The sequence below is a fragment of the Ranitomeya variabilis genome, chromosome 1 (genome assembly GCF_051348905.1).
Source record: "Ranitomeya variabilis isolate aRanVar5 chromosome 1, aRanVar5.hap1, whole genome shotgun sequence".
Lineage (NCBI taxonomy): Eukaryota > Metazoa > Chordata > Amphibia > Anura > Dendrobatidae > Ranitomeya > Ranitomeya variabilis.
In genome coordinates, this window is record NC_135232.1 from 719,968,082 (window position 1) to 719,981,600 (window position 13,519).

General features: G+C 44.7%; 1 long non-coding RNA gene across 1 annotated transcript; it reads right to left on the reverse strand.

Annotated features, from left to right (window-relative positions):
* Positions 1-936: 936 nt before the first annotated feature.
* LOC143761680 (uncharacterized) lies at positions 937-13,064 on the reverse strand. Its single transcript, XR_013212267.1, has 3 exons — positions 12,953-13,064; positions 10,341-10,366; positions 937-1,432 (listed from the first exon to the last, which is right to left on the reverse strand). It is a non-coding gene; the product is annotated as an uncharacterized LOC143761680 (long non-coding RNA).
* Between the last annotated feature and the right edge of the window lie 455 nt (positions 13,065-13,519).

A 13,519-nucleotide genomic window follows, 5' to 3' on the forward strand; every position in this document is an offset into this window, starting at 1 on the left:
GAGGTCGGAGGGCCACATGCACCTCCAGAGCTGCACCAATGATATAGTATGTACACTCCAGGACAGGGGCGGACATATCATTGGTGCAGCCGCACAGCAGCCCTGGAGGTCAGGGGGCCACATGCATGTCCAGAGCTGCACCAATGATACAGTATGTCCACTCCAGGACAGGGGCGGACATTTCAGTGGTGCAGCCACACAGCAGCCCTGGAGGTCAGAGGGCCACATGCATGTCCAGAGCTGCACCAATGATACAGTATGTCCACTCCAGGACAGGGGTGGAAATATCATTGGTGCAGCCCCGGAGGTCGGAGGGCCACATGCACCTCCAGAGCTGCACCAATGATATAGTATGTACACTCCAGGACAGGGGCGGACATATCATTGGTGCAGCCGCACAGCAGCCCTGGAGGTCAGGGGGCCACATGCATGTCCAGAGCTGCACCAATGATACAGTATGTCCACTCCAGGACAGGGGCGGACATTTCAGTGGTGCAGCCGCACAGCAGCCCTGGAGGTCAGGGGGCCACATGCACCTCCAGAGCTGCACCAATGATACAGTATGTCCACTCCAGGACAGGGGTGGAAATATCATTGGTGCAGCCGCACAGCGGCCCCAGAGGTCAGGGGGCCACATGCACGTCCAGAGCTGCACCAATGATATGCCCGCTCCAGGACAGGGATGGATATATCATTGGTGCAGCCGCACAGCAGCCCCAGAGGTCGGAGGGCCACATGCACCTTAGGAGCAGCAGGAATTGTGCATTATGAGGAGCTGCCGCACAGGGCCAGAGGGCAGTAATTAGAGCGGTCCGTATCCTGATTGCACCAGAAACGTGTTGATACAAGGTTGTTACTTTTAGTTTTTCATTGCACATCTCATTGTTCCTTGTAGACAGTTATTGTTTGTTCTCTGCCCCTGAATAAACTCTTTTGCTCCATTGTGGAGCGGACATTTTCTCCATTTCATCTCCTACTACGTCCCAGCACAGATGGTTTTCTTGCGCCGATTGCTGCAATCATTATGTGGGTCTTTTTATATCGCCCATGTATTGCACTTGCACGGGGGTCTCTTCTGGCTGTGTCCAGGGACATTCCACCTGCTATTGCTCCCTGGTATCTGCACTTTGCCAGACAATGGCTTCACCCTTACAGAAAGCAATCAGTGTCATCTTGGGAGATGTCGGCTGATCTGGGAGGAGACGGGGGGGCATCCGTCGCCTGTGCGATCCAATGCAGCAGATTGCTGCTTTTCTGGATAATTAATCGCACCCCTCCTGAAGCGGCGCGGCCATATTTCCTGCTCTCTTCGGGCCTGTTGTTTTTGGAGCAGAATGTGAGTAAGGAGAAGCTTCTTCATCTTTCTTGTCAAAACAAAGACTTAGAAAAACACGATGGAAACATCTGTTCTCTTCTTCTGTCGCGAACAGAACTGGGAAGAGAAGTAAAAAAGAGAATTTAATTAAGAAATAGCGCGACGGAACAAGGAGCTGACACGAGCCATGCACTCTCCATTATACGCGCTGTCACCGGGAAGGATCGGGCGTCCTTACACTGAGGGATGGTCTGCACGCTGGTGGCGGCTCCGCTCCTATATCCTCTCCGGACTGCGATGGCGCCCATTATCCTCAGTGTTTTCATGTAAATATCCACTGAACATTCCAGAATGTTCTGTATTAATAAGAGTGTGGCGCCCCAGGATCCTGGTTGTCACAGTGGTATTGCTTTCCTCCAGGGGAGAGTGATATTACGTTTGGAGGCAAGGAAGGTTAACTGCATCCAGGTATCGCAAACATGCAACACATTTCACACTCCAGACCACCAGGGGGAGCTTCTGCTCCTTTTTACTAGGTCACTCACCATATTTATATAACTGGTAGTCTGTAGGGAAAGTTAGTCAGTCCTTCAAGGAAGCTGTTTCTGGCAGGAGCGAATTCCTGTCAGAGGACAGAGGAGAGGGTCCACGGAGCTGTGCATGCCCTCAGAGCTGCAGCTCCCAGAAAGAGACATTTCAGAAAGGAGAATTGTATTGCAGCGAACGTGAAGGAAAGAGAAGCAAAGGAGAGGATACCAGAAGGGGACCAGCCCCGAACAAGCTGCCTCCTTCTGAGGTGCAGAACACCGGCAGCCGGAACACTGAGGGAGTAAGGACCTCTACGCCTTATTTCAGAGACCGGCAGGACAGCTAATTGGAGGATACCTGTTCGCAACTACACCCAGGAGACACGGTGACACCCCACAGAGCCGGGTTATATACGAGACCCTATAAACAGGCTCAAGTCACAAGTCATACAGGTTTTGTCCTATCCTATACGGGGGGACAGAAAGAGAGAAACATCACATCTGTGAGACCCTTATGTGAAGCCATAGGCAATAAGGGACTACACCACTGCAGCGCAAGGGAAGGCTACTGATTTCCACTTGGACAAGGGGACTCTGGACTTGCCTCCAAACCGGCCGGATTCTGCCTGCCCTGTGATCTGGTGCTCTGGACTGTGGATGCTGAAGTCTTCAGTAAAAGGTAAAGAGACTGCAACCTTGTGTCCTCTTTCTTCTCTACGTCTCTCACCATACCACCATCTACACACTGGGAAGCCCTGGGGATACACTTCACCTGTGGGAAGGTATACCATCTAGCTGCCATAACATCACCCCAGCGGACCCTTTTAAGCAGTGTCGATCACTCTGACCGAATACCACAGGTGGCGTCACGAACATAAACTTTATCCCTGTAAAGACATTCCCCTTTTATATGGATGCCCCAGGGCCACGGACTGGGTCAGCCACCGTGACATCCCCCCGTGAACCGCAGGACCCGGTACCGAGTACCCCACGGCCCCTGGGGGCGATCCAAGAGCAAAGTAGGTTGTGCAAGAAATCATCGGACTATCGAGGCCGACTACGAGAACAGGACTGGTAGATACACAGGACCCAGAGAGGTCAGGTCTGATGATCCTGGGGTTTCCTGACTTACTGACTACTTGTATATATGATGGCACCTGAGAAACCTCGTCCTGCTGCATCAGCCGCACAAGAGAACGCTGCCTCCAGTGCACCTTCTAGTCTAATCTGTCCAGAAACTGTCCTGATACATTCTATGTAACTTTCAGTCTGCCAGCACCATAGGTGCAGGACCTGCCTATCCATCACTTCCCAGCATGCATTGCTCCTGCCATTGTCCAATGGCTTCCCAGCCATAAACCGAGTGAAAGCCGATTTCAATGTTATGCCTGTATGGCACTTGACAGACAAGAGAACAGAAAGACTGCGACCCACCCCACGTCTTATATACAGGGCATATAAGTGCCGATCTATGTATGCGTCTATATACTGTCTACACAGGCTATATTATATACTTCTACAGGTGTTCACATGTATATTTATGCGTGTGAATATACAGGCAGAAAAATACATATAGAAATATACAGTATATTTGTGTGTATATACTGTATATATGAGTTATGCATGTACCTGTCCGTAGCTATATATATATGTGTGTGTGGATATATATACAGCTCTTGCCAGCGTCGGACTGCAGTAGTTTGGGCCCACCAGAGAAAATCATTCTTGGGGCCCACCATGCCAAAGGGGTACTAGCTGCAGAGCCTTCCCTTAGCTTCCATCATGTCAAGCTGATAATCATGGAATCTTTTCCAACTATATATCTGTCCAAACAATCACCTCACAAACCAGCAAAACGCTCATATGATTTTTATGCTTGATTTAAAAACATCCTTATCGGCAGCAGATAATTTTGTGTAAACTTGTCAAGTGCTGCCGAGAACAATTATATTTTAGAAGCACAGAAAGATTGTATTAATTAGACATGTGCCACATACACACACCAAACACATGACACATACACACCAGTCACATGCTAGACACAGGACACATACACACCAGTACTAAGAAAATATAAAGCTGCGCTTTGGACTGTTTAGAATGGTAAATCTAAAATATTGGAACTGCATTACTGCCATAGATAATAGGTAATTGTTATATTATGTACATATGAAATTTTGAAAAATTGGAAATACAATGTTGTTATAGGAAAATATACACACCAGTCACACGCTACACACAGGATTAGAGATGGGCGAATCACTGTATATTGGGGTCTGGCCAAACAGTTAAAAAAAAGTTTGGATACCAGAACAGTACCCGGACTCCATTCACTTGAATGGGGGCCCGAACATAAAGTGTTGGCCATACTGTCATGTGCATGACATTGCAGCAAACACTGTTTCTGATCGGCGGTAAAATCATTACAACCGGTCAAACAGCCGCGATTCCCACACTGTCAAATGAGGCTGCATTCTCAGCTGGGCTGAACTATGGTGACCTCGGTGAGATCACAACTAGCACAGAGAGAAAGTCTCACAGTGCAGCGCTGAGTTTAGAGAGTTCACCGCAGTTCAGTTTGAGAAATTGCACAGAGGCCTTTCCTCAGTCCCCCAGCCTTCTCCACCCAGCCCCTCATCATCATCTTCCCTATGCAGCACCACTCAAGTTACATCAACCCTTTCCAAAATTGTTGGAATAAGTTTAAATGCAACAACTCCATTCCTGTTGTAGTCTGCATTGAATGTCTATGAGTGTTCATTTGTCAGCTATGCTGTGATTGTTAAAGTTTGCCTTAAAAAAAAAAAAAAAGAGGTCACAGGACACTCACTGATTGCATCATTCTGCTGCTGTTTCCTTCACAGAGAGACATGTGTTACATGGACTAGATTATATCGGTAGTTACTGTCAAAGCTTTCTTATTTTGTTCCAGTTCAAGCTGCATATATTAAACACAGTTTGCCTTACGTTGGATTCTGCTGCTTATATGAAGTAACACGCGCTGCTGTGGTAATACTCCGGCTAACAGGTTATGGGCCCAGCCACCGGAAAGTAAATGGTAAAAAGCCCAGTCACCGGAATAAGCAGCGAGCCAAGCGCAGACAGCACAGAGGAACCCCCGGAATACAAGGACACCGGAACGCAAAGGTACCGCAGTGTACAGAGCACCGGACAGCGCAGCTTAAAGGGCCAGTAACAAACAAAAAAAAGAGGTACAAGAGACAAGAATGTCTACAGAAAGGAATGCAGTGAAGTACACAGTGCCAAGTCTCACAAATCACAATTACAGCTCCTGGAAATTCAAGGTAAAGATGTTACTTATAAGAGAGGGTACATGGAAATGTATTGAACAGCCTGTGCCTGACCCAGTACCGGGTGATTGGCTAGAGACTGATCAGAAAGCACAAAGCACTATTTCCCTCAGCATAGATGATAACCAGATTGTACATGTATGCAAATGTGATACTGCAAAGAAAATGTGGGAAGAATTACAGAAAGTGCATGAAAGGTCAAATCTCAGCAATAAGCTATATCTTATGAGAAAGCTGTATCAGTCTAAATTAAGTGATGGCCAGCATATGCAGGACTATATCAGAAACACCCTAGAGATTGTGGAGCGCCTAAGGGGTATTGGTGAAGAAATTAAAGATTTTCATGTTGCTGCATTACTATTAAGTGGTCTTCCAGAAAGTTATGACACGCTTGTGACTGCATTAGATGCCAGACCAGATGATGAACTCACACTAGAATATGTGAAAGGGAAACTTGCAGATGAATACAAGAGAAAGTCAGAGACTATTAGCAATAATATATGCAAAGCAGAAACAGCATTAAAGACACAGTACTTTTCTAAAGCTCAGAGTCATTTAAAGGAAACTCGTGAATGTTTTGTCTGTAAAAAGCCTGGTCACCTTAAAGCAGACTGCAGAGTGTGGAAAGCAAGAATGAATCAGTTTAAAAAGCAGGACAGTCATCAAAAGGTTAAAACAGCTGTAAAGAAGGAAGATGCATGTATTGCGACTGCATTTGGGGTCAGCACAAGCCCATATGCAAACCATGTTTGGTGTATTGACTCTGGAGCGACTGCTCACATGACACGTGATAAGGATTTCTTCATTAATCTAGATGAAAGCAAGTCTGAAAAGGTAATTTTAGCTAATGGTCACTATATGACATCAGAAGGAATAGGAGATGGTTATTTCCATTGTCAAGTTCAATCCTCAGCACAAGTCAGAAAAATCCCAGTTAAAGACGTGCTGTATGTTCCCAAACTTGAAAGTAACCTTTTATCTGTAAAGAAGCTTGCACAACAAGGAAATATAGTTACATTTAAGGATGACAGATGCATCATTTCAAAGAAGGGTCATACCCTTGCCGAAGGAAAAATCAAAGATGAACTTTATCAGCTGAAATGCAATGAAACTGTTTACAGTGCTAGACAAGATTTTCATAAGGACTGTATTCATGTGTGGCACAGACGCCTAGGCCACAGAGATCCAGAAGCAGTAAAGAAACTAGCTCAACTTGCAAATGGTATTGCAATCAACCAGTGTAATCAAACAATGAAGTGCACAAGTTGCCTAAAAGGGAAAATGTCCAGAAAATCGTTTCCTAAAGTAAGCACTACTAAATCTGCACAGATACTGGATTTGATACATACAGATGTGTGTGGTCCAATGAGTGTTCTTACTCCCAGCAAGAAGAGATATTTTCTCACATTCATTGATGATTATTCCAGATATACTGTTACTTACCTACTTCAAAGTAAAGATGAAGTTCCACAGAAACTTGAAGAATATCTTGCTGCAGTTCTTAACAAATTTGGAAGAATACCAAAGGTACTGCGAGCAGATAATGGAACTGAATATACAAGTGGTAAAGTGCAAACCATCCTGAAAAAGAATGGAATCGTGTTCCAGACAACCGTTCCATACAACCCAGAGCAGAATGGCACAGCAGAGAGAAAGAACCGAACTCTTTGTGAAAGTGGAAGAAGTATGCTATTTGATGGAAACCTACCTACAACATATTGGGGAGAAGCCATCATGACTGCTACCTATCTTCAAAATCGACTGCCAAGTAAAGCTACAAGTAAAACTCCATATGAGTTATGGAACTGTGAGAAGCCCAACCTGAAGCATCTCAGGATATTCGGAAGCAAAACTTTTGTGCATGTTCCCAAAGAAAAACGTTCTAAGTGGGAATCTCATGCAAAGGAAGGAGTTCTTGTGGGGTACAGTGAAACTCAGAAAGGATACAGAATCCTGCATCCACAGACCAACACAGTAACAATCAGCAGAGATGTAGTGATTGATGAAAACTCAGTATCGCTCAAATTTCATGAGGTTACGCAAATAATTCAACCTAAGGAACAAGAATTTCAGTCAGTGATTCCAGACATTGAAGAGAATCTCAAAGAAAATACTGAAGTCTGGATATGCTCTGAAAGTACTGAAAAAGAAACAGAAGAACCAAGCCAACCTCAGGAGATCAGAAGATCAGAAAGATCAAATAAAGGAATTCCAGCTAAACGCCTTTCTTATATGGTCAGATCAATTCCAGAAGAAGAGCCACAGTCATGGCAGGAAATGCAAAAACTGCCTATTCATAAGAAGCAAAAATGGATAAAAGCTGCTGATGAAGAAATGGAATCCCTTCATAAGCTCAAAACATGGGAGCTCACAGAGCTACCTCAAGGCAAGAAAGCAATTGGATGTAAGTGGGTCTTTAAGAACAAATATGACTCTGAAGGTAATATTCACCGTTTTAAAGCAAGATTGGTCGCAAAAGGATATTCACAAAAATATGGTGAAGATTATGATGCTACTTTTGCTCCAGTTGCCAAGCAAACTACATTCAGAACTTTATTATCCATAGCTGCTGTTCAGCAGATGAAAGTAAGACATTTTGACATCAAAACAGCCTTTCTACATGGAGACATTGAAGAAGAGCTGTACATGACTCAACCAGAAGGCTATGTTAAAAGGGGTAAAGAGAACCTTGTTTGCAGAATGCAAAAATCTCTCTACGGCCTTAAGCAATCAGCAAGAGCATGGAACACTAAGATGAACAAAGTGTTAATCGACGAAGGATTTAAAAGGTCTCAAGCGGATCCATGTTTGTATACAAAAGGTGTATCACAAGATTGGATGTATGTTATTCTATATGTGGATGATGTAATAATAGCGCATCAAGAAGAGAGAGAAATTTCAAAACTAGGTCAAATTCTGAACAAGCATTTCGAGACCAAGGACCTTGGAGATGTGACATACTATTTGGGAATCCAAATCCAGAGAGAGGAAGATGGAAGTTTTCTTCTTAATCAAAATTCTAAAATCTCCACAGTTCTAAACCAGTTTGGAATGTCAGAAGCCAAAGGCATATCAACTCCAATGGATCCATCTTACCTAAAATTGGAAGGAGAAGAAGATCTGCTACCCACAAATGACAGTTACAGACAAGCAGTGGGGGCACTTCTATACATAGCAACCACAACCCGTCCAGATATCTCAGCCACAGTGGGAATTCTCTGCCGACGTGTAAGCAAGCCACGCCAAAGAGATTGGAATGCAATTAAGAGACTTCTTCAGTATCTTAAGGCAACCCAAGAGTTAAGTCTAAAGATTTCTGCATCAGGAGATCTAATTCTCAGAGGATATGTAGATGCAGATTGGGCTGGAGACTCAAGTGATCGAAGATCAACAAGTGGTTACTTGTTCAAGTTAGGACACACTTCAATCTCATGGTCGAGTAGAAAACAAGTGTCAGTTGCATTGTCTTCTACAGAAGCAGAATATACATCAGCTGCTCATGCAAGTCAAGAGTTAATTTGGTTGAAGCAACTTTTGGAAGAATTCGGCAAACCACTAGCTGAACCAACTGTTATCTATGAGGACAACCAAGGATGTATCAAGCTCGCCAGCAGTGAAAGGATAAGTGCAAGAACAAAGCACATTGATGTTAAACATCATCACTTGCGTGACTTAGTAGAGCGTGAAGTTCTAAAGTTTGTTTACTGTGAATCTGACAAGATGTTAGCAGATGTTTTGACAAAGCCATTGTCAAGAGCCAAGTTTGAAGAATTCAGAACTGCAATGGGACTAACAGGATAAGCAGTTGTTGAGTGGGGGTGTTGGAATAAGTTTAAATGCAACAACTCCATTCCTGTTGTAGTCTGCATTGAATGTCTATGAGTGTTCATTTGTCAGCTATGCTGTGATTGTTAAAGTTTGCCTTAAAAAAAAAAAAAAGAGGTCACAGGACACTCACTGATTGCATCATTCTGCTGCTGTTTCCTTCACAGAGAGACATGTGTTACATGGACTAGATTATATCGGTAGTTACTGTCAAAGCTTTCTTATTTTGTTCCAGTTCAAGCTGCATATATTAAACACAGTTTGCCTTACGTTGGATTCTGCTGCTTATATGAAGTAACACGCGCTGCTGTGGTAATACTCCGGCTAACAAAAATACATCTTCAGAGTACTCGCACTGAGGTCTGGGTCCTTAATGTCATCTGTACAAGGGTCCATTATCCAGTCACTCAGTCCTCTCCTCCAGTGTGTGTGTGTGTGTGTGTGCGTGCGTGTGTGTGTGTGTATACAGTATATATACACACAGCCCTCCAGACTCAGGCTTATAACTCTCCTTGATTCCAATTACCAGTACAGAACCCAACACTGTAGAATGGAATGTCATTTTACAGCACTGGCTCCAGTACGGATATGGAAATAAAGAAGACAGAGCAGGACACAAGACCAATGTGGAGTTAGGCCTCATTCACACTTTCGTATTTTGGTCACCATTCAGCACTGGGATTTGTAAGACAAAACTCAGAGCTGAACCCACACAGAATATAATAGAAAAATTCTCATTTATTCTTCAAATTACTGACGAAAACATGTCAGTGCAGATGAGGCCTAATAAGCAGCTCACAGCACAGACCAGGAACTATATTTTATGGGTTCTCCCACACGAGCGTATGACATGGCCAAGAGCTATGTGATGTTGTATCGGATAGCACTAGGCCCAGTGTTCTACTGTGGGATAGTGCAGATGTGCAATTATGGCAGCAAGGTGCAAGTGTATCTGATATTCGGATGACACGTACCCATACAAGTCTATAGGTGCATGCAGTAGTGTAACTACCGATAGGGGTCAGGGTGTGCTGTTGGCCTGGGCCCCGCGCTCTGAGGAGCCCACCTGGAGCTACACTACATTTAACTATCGGTGTGCACACAGCGCGCCACTACAGTTAAACTCTGCGACAGAGCGGGGAGAGTTTGAGTCGGACCAATTCTTTTGTATGACAGAATTGATGGCCGTGTGAATGAACCCTAAACCTCACATGATTGAAGATGTAGAGAACCCTGTTCCTAAATGTGAACATCAAGACAACAATGACATCCCATCTATAAAATCATGAATGATCATTATTAATAATGGAAACAGGGGCACTAGTCACAATTGTGAGGCTGAGATCTTGAAATTTAACTCACCCGTTAGATTGTCTGGTGGCAGCTCACTATGGCAAGAAAAAGATAGAAGTGAGCAGAAAACAAAATACAGGTCAAGCTCCTGACATAATGACATTAAGCTTCCTATACAGGGTGGGCCATTTATATGGATACACCTATATAAAATGGGAATGGTTGGTGGTGATATCAACTTTCTGTTTGTGGCACATTAGTATATGGGAGGGGGAAAACTTTTCTCCCACTCTTGACACACTGGTAGCAACACCGCAGAGGAAATGCTAGCACAGGCTTCCAGTATCCATTGTTTCAGATGCTGCCCATCTCGTATCTTCATAGCATAGACAATTGCCTTTAGATGACCCCAAAGATAAAAGTCTAATGGGGTCAGATCTGGAGACCATGGTGGCAATTCAACTGGCCCATGACAACCAATCCACTTTCCAGGACACTGTTCATGTAGGAATGCTCGGACCTGACACCCATAATGTGGTGGTGCACCATCTTGCTGGAAAACCGTGGGGAACGTGCCATCTTCAGTGCATAAAGAGGGCAACATATCATCATGTAGCAATTTCAGATATCCAGTGGCATTTAGGTTTCCATTGATGAAGAATGGCCACACTATCTTTGTACCATCTCATATACCACCCCATAAAAAGATAGTGGGGCCATTCTTCATCCTCTTCTATGTTGGTGGAAAAACCTTCTTCCCTCCAGATGCAGAAAATGTCCCCTTGTGACCGTCACCTTCCTTGGTATTAAACAGATCCTCGGAGAGATATTTGTATTGTCCCCTTATATACTTATACATAGTTATTAGATCGCCCCTCAGTCGTCTTTTTTCTACACTAAATAATCCTAATTTTGCTAATCTCTCTGGGTATTGTAATTCCCCCATCCCCTTTATTAATTTTGTTAACCCTTTCATGATGGTGAAATTTTCCAGCTTTGAGCTCGAGTTTTGTGCTTCCTTTTTTTTTTCAAGAGCCATCATTTTTATTTTTATGTTCATATAGACAAGGGGTGGGCAATTAATTTTCCCAAGGGGCCACATGAGACCGTGGCTGCTGTGGAGGGTCGAACCAATAGGCCAAAATTAATTCTGCTCAATTTTAATATCAATATATTATAATTATTATACTATTATATTGATCATTTTATTAATATTAATTGTATCACCTAATATTGAGCAGAATTAAGTATGTTGACATCCCCCTATATATCATTTGAACCTGAGCACAGCCCCTTCTGCATATCATATGAGCCTCCCATAGCCTCCCCCATATGCGGCATGAGCCCCACACAGCCTCCCCATATACACTGCATGTCGCGCCCATAACCTCCCCATGTGCAGCACGTCGCCTCCAAAGGCAGCACCATGTGCAGCATGTCACCCCCTTATGCAGCACCATGTCACACACCCCCATAGCCCATGCCCACCCAAATAGCCCATACACATGAGAAAAAAAAATGAACACCACGTACTCACCTCGGTCCCATTCCCTGGCGCTCTGCTTCTCTCCCTGCCTCCAGTGTGCTGACTCTTCGGGGTACACAGCTGACACAATTAAGTGACGTCATCGCATCAGCTGTTTCACACGCTGATTGGTGGAGGAATGGGCAGGAATGTCCTGTATTTACCTTGAGTCGCGGTGATGCGCCCTCTGCTGGATGTCCTCATATGACCTCGAGGCTGGGAAAATATTCTGAAAAGTTCCCACGCTCGAGGTCATATGAGGACATCCAGCAGAGGGCGCATCACAAAGACTGAAGGTAACTACAGGTCATTCCCCTGCATTCCCTGGCTTCATTCCCCAGGTATTTACATCCAGGAGCACAGCTGCATTAGCAGAGCTCCTGGGTGTAAAATGATTTAACCCATTCAGATGGATTTACATCGTGGGACGTGACTGGACGACAGAAGGTATGAGATATTGTTGATTTTTTATTTTTCCTTTGTCACAGAATGATGGTCTTCAGGTGGATTAAGAGAATAATAAAATATTACAACACCCTGTGTCTTTATTTCATTAACGGACTTTTAAATAATGTGTGTGTGTTTTATTAACCATTTCGTACTATTGGATTAATAATGGATAGGTGTCATAATTGACGCCTCTCCATTATTAATCTGGCTTAATGTCACCTTACAATAGCAAGGTGACATTAACCCTTCATTACCCCATATCCCACCGCTACACGGGAGTGGGAAGAGAGTGGCCAAGTGCCAGAATAGGCGCATCTTCCAGATGTGCCTATTCTGGGGTGGCTGGGGGCAGATGTTTGTAGCCAGGGGGGGGCAATAACCATGGACCCGCTCTAGGCTATTAATATCTGCCCTCAGCCACTGGCTTTACCACTCTGGCGGAGAAAATTGCGCGGGAGCCCACGCCAATTTTTTCCGCCATTTAACCCTTTAATTTAATAGCTAGATAGGCCAAATTTTGCACATACACACTACTAACATTATTAGTGTGGAATATGCACAAAAGGAGGAGGGGACCCCATGAAATTAGAAATTTTCTATGGGGGACCCCCGCCTTGTGTCACCTTCAGATTGCAGGGGGGCCTCCCATAACTGTCTCAGTGTCTCGAACTATGCTGCAGGCTGCCTGCAGGCATATTTTACTTACACCTTACTGACTGGCTGCAATCATCAACAAAAATGTGACGTCCCTCAGCTCCAGGCAGCCTCCGATCATAGTATTGCAGACAGTGCGCGCCTGTGTGCCTGTGCTGCTTGGGCAGGAGGACAGATGACCAAACACAGCACAGCTCATTGAGGTGTGCTGTGACCTGTGTGACTGTGAGGTCACATAAAGAAAACTAATGCTGATTGGCTGCTCCTGCCCGCATCTGTCAGCCAATCAGCATTAGAACACCCTTATAGTCCAGACTCCAGAGTCACTCAGACCACAGAGTTTTAATGATGAAGAGGCGGAGTCGAGGGCGGGCAAAGTAACAAGAAACAGGTCGGTGATGACCCGTGCTGCAGAGTCAGTGCAGGCGTGCGTCCCTGTCTTCTCCTCTCTGACTCTGAGTCACACAGTCAGCTGTTTCCTCGGACTGTGCTGTGTGCTGGCTGAAGTCAGTGAGGTCCGCACTCGCACCACGCTGCGCACGGGCCGCTCTTATCAAGAGCACCGACTCGGCGTTGCCGTCGGCAGCAGTGCGAGATGATCATTTCAGATTTGAAGGAG